Source organism: Coenobita brevimanus, chromosome 55 (genome assembly GCF_032717465.1).
Source record: "Coenobita brevimanus isolate Jiangsu-jjx chromosome 55, ASM3271746v2, whole genome shotgun sequence".
NCBI classification, from domain to species: Eukaryota; Metazoa; Arthropoda; class Malacostraca; order Decapoda; family Coenobitidae; genus Coenobita; species Coenobita brevimanus.
Genome location: NC_137008.1, coordinates 11,534,191 through 11,547,585, shown reverse-complemented (window position 1 = coordinate 11,547,585; position 13,395 = coordinate 11,534,191).

The following is a 13,395-nucleotide window of genomic DNA, read 5'->3' as shown; positions in this document are numbered from 1 at the left end:
TTGAGGTGTTTTTCCTAGGCGTAAGTATTTAGCTATTGCGTGAGTGAGTGAGCGAGTGCGTCTCATTTAATTTGATTTGAATTGTAACGTTAAATTTATTTTGTGATTAATAAATTTAACAGTTCCTTTTTTGAGCTCAATGTAAAGTAAAATCGTGTTTCATTTAATCCAAATTAAGCTTATTTTCCATATAGCTCCTAGCTTGCATAAACGTTTGCTTTCATAACTGGTACTTAGACCAGTCTTGTTGTATTAACGTAAAATCCGTTGTGCCATAGGAGTTAAGCATCAGCAAGGACCTGATTATTGTTATTAGTATTAGTTATTTATTGTCAAGGGTGAAGTAACTTTCTCCAGAGGCTAACAGTACAGTAATTCAGCAATTGTGAGTAATTAGTCTCTGCTGTGTACTGTGGAGAAAGTTTATAAATTCTCGTTCTCAGAGAGTCGTGCGAAGAAGCAGCGTAAAGTAATCATTGCTAGATGTAGCGAGACAATCATTGTCTCTGCTCTTCAATATTATTGAATATTATTATCAATTTAAATAATATTTAACCATTTATTTTAAAATTACTGTGTTAATATAAAAACCCCGTGACAATTGGCGACCTCGCCAGGATATTAACTCCTAGCTCTAAAGCTATTCATGAGATAGTGCTCACTCATTCATATTTAGGTATTTATCATTAAAGTTTATAGGCACAAGCTTACTGGTGTTTACCCTTAATTCAGCAAGTGAATTTTGCTTTATTAATCAATAGAATACTTAACTCTAGTTTATTCTTGGTAACGCCACACGATTTTATTCGCTCCTGGGAAGTCACCGTACTCATTGTGTTTATTATTGACAATAGTCTTCCCAGTCATTTACATTTTTGATTTATTCTTTGCCAGTTAACTGGATAAGACTGGTCACCACTAGCTTGTGTCTGTACTCTTTACTTGTGTTTATTAGCATTCGTTTGCGAAGCAGCAATCAGTACTGAGTCGCTAGTTATTTAGATTGAGTTAGCGACATGGCTACCACCATATTTTTACAGGAAGCCAAAGATATGGGTCTTACAGACCCAACTGAAATTAAAGAATACATACTCTCACGGCATAATCAGGAGCAGCAGCGCGAGAATGATGCCCGCGAAGAGCGTAAGATACAGCGCGAATACGAGCGAGAACAGCGCGAATACGAGCGTGAACAGCGAGACAAAGAACGAGAACACGAACGTGCCGAGCGAGAAGCACGCGAGAAACATGAACTTGAAGTGCTGAAGCTCAAGCGAGATTCCTTGGCTTCAGACACATCTGGTGCAGTTGGTTCAAGCTCCACGAGCGCTCTCCCTGCACATGTTATGGCGACCCCACACATCAAGCTTCCCCCATACAAAGATGGCGAGCGAATCGAGCCATACATAGCTCGATTTGAAGACATGGCTCAGCTTTACCAGCTCGATGATGCAGCTAAGCGGCTTCAGTTTCTTAGCCTGTTTGAGGGCCCTGCCCTCGATATTCTCCACACAATTCGTGGAGACAATCTCACGTATGAAGTGATGAAAGCTGCACTCATTAAGGCGTATGGTCTCACAGTAGACGACGCCAAAGCTCAGTTCATGCGAGCTCGTCTCCAAGACAAGGAGACAGCTGTTCAGTTCCTCGACCGTCTCACTGCTTACCTAGGTGAGTGGATGGAGAAAGATGAAACTCCTTCCACGCGTGAGGGGATAATTGACCTTATGCTGCGTACACAGCTAGAGAGGTCATGGCCTGCTGAGCTCATAGCACAGCTTAAGATCTGCCAGGTGAAAGATGCCAGCCAAATGGTAGAGAAGGCTGACGCATTCTTTACTGCATACGGGTATCAAGCTCGTAAGCAAAACACCTGGAGCAGAAAAGATACTGGTAAGTCTGGGAAGTCGTCTCAGAATGAACCCCAGCAACAAGGCCATTCTCAGAATAATGGCCAAGGTCCAAAACCGCAGTGGAAGGACCAGGGGCAAAACACTCAGAAACCTGAGTGGAAGAGGTACAACAAGTACCCTAACCAACAGCAGTATCAGCCACGCAACCGACCTTTGGGACAAACTTTTTCACCACCAGCTCAAAAGAGGCAGGAAGCGAATGCAGCCTTCATTCCTCAGCAGCAGCATGGTGGTCACGTCCCTACCAGTGTGGGTACTTCCCCACAGTTCACTAGTCCCACAGTGACAGTGAACCCCCCCTCACAGATGGCCAATGTTCCATCTTCCCAATATGACCCTCAAGGCACAATGTTTGCCACATCAATTCAGCAGCCTCATGAGTGGCTAGCTGCTTCCTCCACAGGCCCTCCCACAGGTGACAGTACCTTCCTTGTTCAGCAAGGGTTTGTGGGAGGCATTCCTGTGAAGGTCCTGAGAGACAATGGTTCCTCAGGTTGCTCGGTTAAGCAGAGTTTAGTTCGGCCTGAGCAGTATACAGGTCGACAGATCCATGCAAGCCTTATTGATGGATCAGTGAGATTGTTCCCTGAGGCATGTATCCAGGTGGCATCTCCATTTTATACTGGTATGACACTTGCAGTTGTCATGCCAGAACCTTTATTTGAACTCATCATTGGAAATATTAATGGAGTCAAGGATAATTGCTCCGATGACGCTACTCAGACTTCGGCTGCTGCGGTAACACGAGCCATGGCTGAGGCTCCAGACTGTGTCACCCCAGTGATCATTGAATCGCCGCAAGATCTGATGTGCAGTCAACTTGTTGTGCAAGAACAACATTCTGACCCGACACTTGCTACCGTGCGGAACAAACAAAAGGGTCAAGTGATTAAGTATTCACGGGGAGGTCGAGCCAAGTTCCTTCGCAAACAAGGACGGCTCTACCGTGAGTCACGAACACCCGAGGGCGAGGTTCGATTGCAGTTTGTCGTTCCCGCCAAGTACCGCCTAGCAGTGTTACAATGGGGTCATTGTTCAGCCTCAGGAGGTCACATGGGCAAAAGGAAGACCCAGGGCCGTATCCGAGCTGACTTTTTCTGGCCAGGGATGGGACGAGACATAGATAGTTTTGTCCGTTCCTGCAGTGTGTGTCAAAGTAACACCACTAATCAGGGACATGCCCTTCCTGTGCCGTTTCTAACCACACCTGTAATCTCTGAGTCAGTTGAGAGACAGGATAGTGGTAATGTGGGTGTAGACCTGATGTCTCACCTACTAGCTGCTTACTAACTAGCAACTGTTGTATGTTGGGTTCCGTAATAGGCATCCTAAGCGATTTGAGTAATCCAAGGACCAGCCTGGTTCCCAGTTAAAAGTGTAGACCAGACGTCTCACTCGTCGGCCCTACAGGACACAGTATATCCAGGGCTTGTACATACATGTATACCATAAGTTAAGGGGGAAGTTTGAGAACCTTGCAGAGACAGTCCGAGGCTGTGTATGAATTACCTTGTGGAATGTCTCGAGCTGTGGGCCTCTGAGGATTCCCGGAGAATGCACATTACCCACATGAGTGTTCACACCCACGGTGGGTGTTAAAACGTGACCTGCCCGAGATTGCGTAGCGATTTTCAGCTTCCTGTATTACTCGTAAGTGTAGAGTTAGGTTAACCAGTAAACTGCCCGTTCTAAGCAATTTGTGAATTCAAGAACTGGCACGTTTCCTGGTTAATAATGTTAGGTTAACCAGTAAACTGCCCGTTCTAAGCAATTTGTGAATTCAAGAACTGGCACGTTTCCTGGTTAATAATGTTAGGTTAACTAGTAAACTGCCCGTTCTAAGAGATTTGAGTAATTCAAGAATTGGCACATTTCCTAGTTAATAAGCGTTAACCAGTAAGCTATAAGGGTTCTAAGCAATTTGTGAATTCAAGAATTACGTTTCCTGGTTAATAATGACAAGTACTGATTGCTAGGCAGAGAGAGAGAGAGAGACAGAAATAACAGTTTTGATGCTCCACCTTAATTCCTTTCGCAGGTGTAGCTGGTGGGTGCAGCATTGCCGTGCAGATCAGCTGGCCGTTCCTGTTACATGCTGCCGCCCCTTCTCTTCTGCCTCGTCATCATTATTTTACTATAAATTTGTATTACTGTGTCATTTTACACGTAGGTACAGTTACACTACAACTGTCACACCTACACCATGTATTACATACACAACACTACATAACAATTAGTTGTTAATGTAAATGTAGCGAACTTTCGCTCAGTTTGACCTGAGTACAGGATTTTCACAGTCGTCACGGAGTTTTTCCCTCAAGCTTGTTTCTATTAACGTAAATACGAGGTTTTTTCGCTCACTGGCGACTGCGACTTTCTCCTGTAGCAGGATAGCACACACACCACAGTGTGAATCTTGTGCGAATGACTTAGGATGTGTACATATATATATATATCCACAAATTTTTTCCCATAAGGAAAAAATTTAACTTTCTAAGGGCGTAATGTCACGAATCAGTTCGCGACATTTCCCTTTTGTGAGAAGCCACGAACTATTAGTGGAAAACTCACTGTGTATCGCTCAGTTAACCGTTTCTCTCTCCATTTCGGAGTATACTTTTCAAAACATTCGTCACCGTTTTCAAAAAGTGACCGATTTAATGCACGTCACTAAGTGCGCTACTGAGCGATACAATTGTTTCTTTATCGTTTGCCTCTGCTTCCCTCAACCGTTAGCCACGCCTTGCGTCCTGCCCATACAATGTATTTGAATTGAGTCGAGTGTTTGCTGTGACGGAGACAGGACCTGTGCAGCAGTGCGAGAGGTCAGCTAGTACCCAAACTCCACTTACAGTTTCTCCAAGCTCCCACCTTTAGTTCTCCAGCTTTGGGTGATACATAGCATTCATCGACTGGTATTTCCTTCGTGTATTTCCTAGTTTTAAGAGTTTAGTTGAGGTGTTTTTCCTAGGCGTAAGTATTTAGCTATTGCCTGAGTGAGTGAGCGAGTGCGTCTCATTTAATTTGATTTGAATTGTAACGTTAAATTTATTTTGTGATTAATAAATTTAACAGTTCCTTTTTTGAGCTCAATGTAAAGTAAAATCGTGTTTCATTTAATCCAAATTAAGCTTATTTTCCATATAGCTCCTAGCTTGCATAAACGTTTGCTTTCATAACTGGTACTTAGACCAGTCTTGTTGTATTAACGTAAAATCCGTTGTGCCATAGGAGTTAAGCATCAGCAAGGACCTGATTATTGTTATTAGTATTAGTTATTTATTGTCAAGGGTGAAGTAACTTTCTCCAGAGGCTAACAGTACAGTAATTCAGCAATTGTGAGTAATTAGTCTCTGCTGTGTACTGTGGAGAAAGTTTATAAATTCTCGTTCTCAGAGAGTCGTGCGAAGAAGCAGCGTAAAGTAATCATTGCTAGATGTAGCGAGACAATCATTGTCTCTGCTCTTCAATATTATTGAATATTATTATCAATTTAAATAATATTTAACCATTTATTTTAAAATTACTGTGTTAATATAAAAACCCCGTGACACATATACAGAACATTGGACTAATTCTGTCAGAATAATTCAGATTCCGTCATTAAGGCACCACTGATACTACACCAGGAGGAGTGTCCATCTGAATTTTAAGAAATTTTTCTATCTACTTTAAGGTATATCTAAGTCGATTTTCAAGGTCACAAAACCCAGTAACATGGTTCAGTATACACGTACTGGTAACTAATGCATGTATGAACAAACAATTAGAATGTTCTCATGTAAGATTTTAGATAACTGGCGAAGTGCGACTAGGGAATGGAGGTCCATAGAAAAGTGATTATGCCAGTCCGTGTGACGTAATTGCTAATGTTATATCAGGACGGCCATAATCAAGCATACAAAAGGTTATACTACAAGCACTCGCTAAAATGTCTGTCTTCTGGAGGTATAGAACCGAATATCACATGTATCAAGAGACAAGTACACTAACAACCACACACACACACACACACACACACATATATATATATATATATATATATATATGAAAATATAGGACAAATATGCCATTTCCAGTGGAGTTCAATTTGGTTGGAATAGTTTGTTGTCACTGTTGATTAAGCTGCACCCAGCTGAGTCTAAATTGGTAGGTGTAACTGGTCGTTGTAATTGAGAGGAATAGTTTGTTGTTGTTATGGTCGATTGAGTAGCATCCAGTAGAGTCTAAATTGGTAGGTATAATTGGTTTTTGTTGTAGTCGGTCTTCATCTGCTACAGAGCCAGGGGTGATCCCGTGAGCACTCTCTGCCCGTCGACTGGCCGGGGATATTATTGTTGTAACACTGTGCATTTCTCCTTTCAGGTGTTTGAAGGAGCTACAGTATAGTGATGATGATATGTTTTCTATCTCTTGAGTAATTCCGTTTTGAAAAATCCTTGGCTTGGGAATTTTCTTTTGATCTGTTGGATTTGTACTTGCCTTTGCGACCCGTAGCAACTGAGACATGCATACACTGGACGCTGGAACTCTAGGTTTGTTTCCCGACAAATTTGGGTATGATACAATTTGAAAATTATAATCATCTCTTTTATCATAGTTTTGTTGATATAACTTCGTTTTCTATTTTGATATTAATTTCCAAAAAGCTTCCTTGGCAGTGGTCGGTGTTTTCTTTATTTAATACTAATTCTTCCGGATATATTTCTTTGATCCTTTCATTCATATCTCCATCTTTGTTTAAGGATATTAGATTGTCAATGAATCGTCTGGTTTTGCTAACTTCTTCACTTTGGAGTACTGAACTTTGAAATTCGTTCCATTCACTTGAATTCATAACTATTTTAGAATAGATTTACCATGAATGGGGCTGGGTCTGTTTTCATGGGTATTCTTATGCACTGTTTGAAAACCATATTTCCACAAGTAAAAAAGCAGTTTTCTACCAGGTAATATGTCATATCTATTATCTGATCCTCTGAGAACGTCAATTTTTTTCCATCTCTTTTATATACCCAGTATCCTTCGTAATCACCTACTGCGATCAAATTCTTATTAAATCCTTTAAAAGCAACTTGCACTGTTCATTCCAATTTCTTTTTTATATCCTTGTGTTCGATCTTTGTGTACGAGTATAACGTTGAAAAATCATATGTTGCTACGTTTCTTGCATTTCTTTTGTGACTGATGGAAGCAATATCCTTTCTGCTCATTTCTGAGTTGTCATATATCCACATACGGTTAATTCCTATACATTATATACATATATATATATATATATATATATATATATATATATATATATATATATATATATAAATGTGTGATAGTTTTTTTGCCAGTGATTTTGTTGCACATACTCTAGAGGAAATTATGAATCTGAATTTTACAAGGTCTTTATGCATTATTATTTTACTATATATGTATGGTAATTTTTTATCATCATCTGCCTCTATTCCGTGACTAAAAGAGTATGATGACAGCTTTTCAACTATCGTAGTCTCTTTACTGCTAACTGTTGTATATGTTTCGGAGACTTGAGTTATCATGACTAATTCTTGTAAAAGTGTTTTTATGTAATATACATTGCAGATGATTGGAATATTATATGTTTTGTCTACTGGGACCAAAACATACGACCTGTGCAAGTCTTCAACATCTTTCATTGCTTCCTTATCTTTCAGTACTGGTTTTGGCATTCTTCATCTACTGTAGAATAGTGCTTCTTGAGTTTGCAGATTTTTCCATCAACGTTCTGCATGACTTTTACTTTCCATTCCATCATAAAACATTCATTACATTCTGACAGTTTACACCATTCTCCAGCACACTTTTTGACTGCAATGTTATCATTTTCTCTCACTTGTTTCCAATTGATTCCTTTAGCCTCCCGATAATTCAATTCTCCGTACATTAGTTTTTTTAATCTAATCTTTTATTATGTCTAGGTTACTTGTTATTACATGCTGATGATGAATATCAATGAACTCTGAATCGTAACACTTACACTCATTATTTTGCACTAGCCATTCTTTAACATCTAATTCTTCAACAGTCTTTTTGTAGTTTAATAATCTTCCTACTGATATACGATCACTGGGGGTTCTTTATTTTTGAATCCAGTAGGAATGCTGTCTTTGTTATATGAAGACTTGAAACGTTTATTCAATTCAAATTTTTTTATGCCTTTGTTGCAAAACGGAATTTTACACTTTATTCTTGTGAATTTCTTTTCCATGTCTTCATAATGTATTCTTCTCATGATTTTGTAGTTCTCAAGATCTTGTATTATCTCTAATATTCTTGAAAATTTAGAGTTTCTATCCTCATTGTTTAAGCTTGGGTCTTGCACTAGCATGAATAATTCATCCAGTTCTTTCTTTGTCATTTGTGATATTGTTTTTTGGCAGTATCTTAATAGTTTATTATCTGATAAGCCTATCATGTCTGTGACATTCTTCATAAATTCAATTGCTCTGCTGCTTCTGTTGTTGTTTGAAGTTCTTTATCCTCTTTTTCTTATTCTGTTTTTGTTGGTTACCTTAAAACTCTCTCCAGTTATATCTTCTCGTTGATTATATGTTTTCTTTTTCCATTTTATCATTTGATCCATAAAAATAGATTGTTCTTGGTGTCTTTATATAAAACTTTTCTCTGTTTCTTCTTTTCGAGGATACTTGTAAATCTTCTTTGTTGTTTTCAGTTCTTCCTGTTCCATTTACTTTCTCAGTTATTTGAATTGTGAAACTCTTATCTTTACACTCACCTTCGTTGAAGTGGTCAGAGAGTATCTTGCATGCTGATCCTTTCTCTTTTGTTTCGAATGCTATATCGATGTTGATTTATTCTAACATTCAGTCTTTGCACTATCTCTCCAACATGCTGACTTAGACAACTGTCACAAGTAAGTAAATAAACATTATTTGTTGCATCACATGACAACTTCATTCCATATGTTCGCGCACACACACACAATATATATATATATATATATATATATATATATATATATATATATATATATATATATATATATATATAAGAGAGCGAGATTGTCCAGGTGCTTCAGGGTGCGAAAGTGGATGTATGTGGAATAACTGAAACAAAATGGAGAGGAGAAAGTGTGAGAGAATGGGAGTATGGATGGGGTATATGTGCAGGAGTAGGTGAGAATGAGAGGGCAAAGGAAGGAGTGTGTATAGTTGTGAGTAAAAGATGGAAGAAGAACATAAGACAGTATGGATCAGTTGGGTCTAGGATTGTGTGGGTAAAGTTGAAAGTTGGAATACAAATGTGGGCGATTGTGTGTGTGTATGCGCCAACGCCAGATCGTGCTAGAAGAGTGAGAGAAGAGTTCTGGACAAATGTGGAAGTGTGCATGGAAAAGTTTGGAAGGAATAAGAGAGTGTTTTTGATTGGTGATATGAATGGTAAAGTTGGTAATGTGAAGGTGGATGGAATAGTTGGTGAGTGGGGTGTGCCTGCTGAGATAGATGAGAATGGGAGTGCGTTAGTGGACATTTGTGCTGGGAGGGGGTTGGTGATAGCCAATACCCTCTTCAGGCATAAAATGATCCACAGGTATACATGGCGAGTGATGAGAAGGGTGGGTGGTGAACTGAATGAAAGGAAGGCAATGATTGATTATGTGTGTGTGGATGAAAGGATGCGAAGATGTGTAAAGGATGCAAGAGTGTATAGAGGTTGGGGGAGTGGATTTTCTGACCACTACTTGGTGGTGGCCAGAATTAGGATGCAAGTAAGATGGAGGAATAGAAGAAGGGAAAGACGAGAGGAAGGAGTAGTTGCAAGGAGAGTGGAAAGGTTACAAGAGGATGAGAAAAAGGCTGAATATAAAAGAGAAGTGGAGGAACGATTGGGCAAATATGAATTGGAGCAGATGGGAGACGTGGAAGGTGTGTGTAAGATATTTACAGAAGAAATATGTGCAGCATGTGATGTGGTGTGTGGAAGGAAGAGAAGACGGAGGGGGGTGCAGGGAACAGCATGGTGGATTGAAGAGGTGAAACAGGCTGTGGCGCAAAAGAAGAAAGCATACAATGAATGGATGAGAAATAGGGGCATGGAAGAAGTTGAGAGGCGGAAGAGAGAGTTAAATGTGGAAAGGAAGAGAGAGGTGAAAAGATTAGTAAGAGAGAGTAAGAAGTGAGTGGATGAGGAATTTGGAAGGAATTTGAGTGTAAAGTAGAGGGACTGTAAGAAAATGTTCTGGAGAGAAGTGAAAAGAGTAAGACAGGGTGGAAGTGAAGTTAGCAGGGGAGTGAAAGATAAAAATGGTAGATTACTAGTGGAGAAGGGAGAAAAAGTGAGCAGATGGAGAGAACACTTTAAGGAATTGTTGAACGTAGAGGATGGAAGTAATGCGAGTATAAGTGGCTGGAGAATGGCTGGGAGAAGGAGGGAAGTGAGAAGACAGGAAGAAATCAGTAGGATAGAAGTTGTGGAAGCAATGAAGAAAGTTAAATCGGGGAAAGCCCCAGGAATTGATGGAGTGTGTGGTGAAATGCTGAAGCATGGGGGAGAGATAGAAGTAGAATGGATGTGGAAGATGTGCAGATTGGCCTGGGAGGAAGGTAGAGTCCCGGAGGATTGGAAGTCAGGTATAATTATTCCCTTGTACAAAGGAAAAGGGGAAAAAGAAGTGTGTGTGGTAATCATAGGGGCATTTGTCTTCTTAGTATAATAGGAAAAGTATATGGTAGGATACTTATAGACAGAGTTAGAGAAAGAACAGAGAAATTAGTTGGAGAAGAACAGGGAGGCTTTAGGAAGGGAAGAGGTTGTGTAGATCAGATATTCTTTCTTAGATCTTTAGTGGAAAAGTTTCTAGAGAAGGGAAAGAAGTTGTATGTGGCTTTCATGGATTTGGAGAAAGCATATTACAGGGTGGATAGACAAGGATTGTGGAAAGTGTTAAGAATATATGGAGTAGATGGGAAGTTGTTGAATGCTGTGAAGAGTATGTACGATGGTGCGAAGGCTGCAGTGCGTGTGGATGGTGAACTAAGTGAATTTTTCTCTTTGAAAGTTGGTTTGAAACAGGGATGTGTCATGTCTCCATGGTTGTTCAATCTGTACATGGATGGGGTAATAAAAGAGGTACAAGGTAGGGTAGTGGATGTTGGAGTGGCCCTGGTGAGAGAGGATAGTGTTTGGAAACTCCCTGTACTGTTGTTTGCAGATGATACTGTGTTGTTGAGTGAAGACGAAGGGGAGCTGCAAGGCTTGGTGGATGAGTTTGAGAGAGTGTGTAAGAAACGGAACCTAAAGGTGAATGTCGGGAAGAGTAAAGTGATGGTCTTTGAGAGAGGTGAAGTTAGTGAATGTACAGCGAGGTTGGATGGTGAGGAATTGGAAAATGTGAGTACGTTTAAGTAGTGTGATGAGTAAGGATGGAGGTTTGGAGGGTGAAGTGCTTGAAAGGGTACAGCAGGGAAGAAAGGTTGCTGGTTCCTTGAAAGCAGTGACAAGAAACAGGGAAGTGAGCATGGAAGTGAAAAAGTTACTACATGACAGTATTGTGATACCAACTCTAACGTACGGAAGTGAAGCTTGGACATTGTTGGAAGGACACAAGTCAAGAGTGAGAGCAGTGGAAATGAGTTATTTAAGAGGAGCCTGTGGAGTCACGTGGAGAGACAGGCTGACGAATGAGGATATAAAGGAGCGTTGTGGTGTGGATGTGGATGTGATAGGAAGCGTTATGAGGAACACACTGAGGTGGTTTGGCCATGTGGAGAGGATGGAGGGTCAAAGACTGACGAAGAGAGTGTATGTGAGTGAGGTGGAGGGGGGAAGAGGGAGGGGGAGGCCGAGGATGAGAGGAGGGATGGGGTGGAGAGGTATATGAGAGAGGGGGGTGTGAGTTGGGAGCAGGGCAGTGTAATGGTGGGGGACAGGGCGACTTGGAGGCGATTTGTTTGTGGCCACCCCAAACGGGATTAAGGCGTCTGGCAATATATATATATATATATATATATATATATATATATATACAATGTATGTATATGCATACTAGCTGGGCCGGGTTAAAAAAAGCCGAACACTCTAATCTTATTTGCTCAAATTCAATCTTTCTTTCTATTCCAGAAAGACAATATACAGGCATAGCCACAAAAGTCTTCCCAAAGTTTGACTAATACATAGCGAAAAAATCTAAGCATCTGAAATACACACTGGTGGAGATATGGTTTTCACTGTATTTTTCCAGTTGCAAATTTTCTTCAGACAGAACTGGGAAGACAGTTGTTTCTGTGACTGTACCTCTTATGCTTTTGAAGAGGGATTAAAAAACGACCAGGAACTTTCTACTTAAGCTTTCACAGACTAACGCACAGTAATTGAGCGCACTTGTTTAGTATTACCAGTGACCTCATGTAACTTGCAATACTTTGGTGATAGAAACTCCGTGTACAAACAGCGAGATAAGGAGTTTATTACGAGCTCACAACAAAATAGTCTGCTCGTCTTGACTGCCTGCTATGAACTGACGCAATAACGCCTTCGCCCAGGCTTGGGCTCTGGGAAAGCATGCTAGGTCAGCAAGTTTAGTGGGGGCATGTATGCACTGGGGGGGGGGACATATATACATCGGGGGTAGACATACTGTGGAGGGAGTACACTACTCCCCCGGGTAGCTGAGATGGTGTCTCCTGACACCAGGAGTTAAATGGTGTTTGATTATAGTAGTAAGGCAAGGTCGGGGAGGTTTGTACAAGGGATAAGTATGATACAGGGGCAGTAGGGGAGACATGGCCATGTTGAGGGAAGGGAATTAGAAGGATATATACAGATAAGATATACAAGGATTAATAGGTATGTGTCCATTAAGGGTCGAAGGTATACATAGATAGAATGGGGATTATACAATAATAGTTTGATACATGATAAACAAGGAGTAGATATGAGAGTTCTATTGTTGTTCTTCATTCAATTTTTTTTTTTTTGTATTTTCTGTAGGATACACTGTCACTCAGTAATGCATTAAAGAAATACCATCATTTTCTAGTAGGGAGAGTTCCGTTCACAGTTTGGTTAATTGTCAGATGGCACTGGTAGTCAATGAATGTGAGGGCACTAAGTACGGGGAGTTTCTACGTCATGTGTAGGGCGTACTATGCCTGGAGCGACTCTGATTTCCTGGAGTCGACGTTCCATTTTTGTGACACAACAATGCACTGCACATATGATGAGTAGAAAACCTATGAAAGCGATAACCACAGGGGGGAAACACAACCGTTGGATGAACCCATGAACGGCTGAAGGCCAGAGAAAATTGATCCATAATGAAATCACTGTCATTGAGGAATATTAACATGTGCAAATTAGGGGAGGTGATGGTAATGTTGGCAGATGGTAGGGTGGAAGGCATGTTGATTGGTTGAAAGATGTCATAGGAGTGTTTACGGACAGCTTGGTGTTAGCGAGTGGCGTAAGTGATGATGGACTCTGATTTGACGGT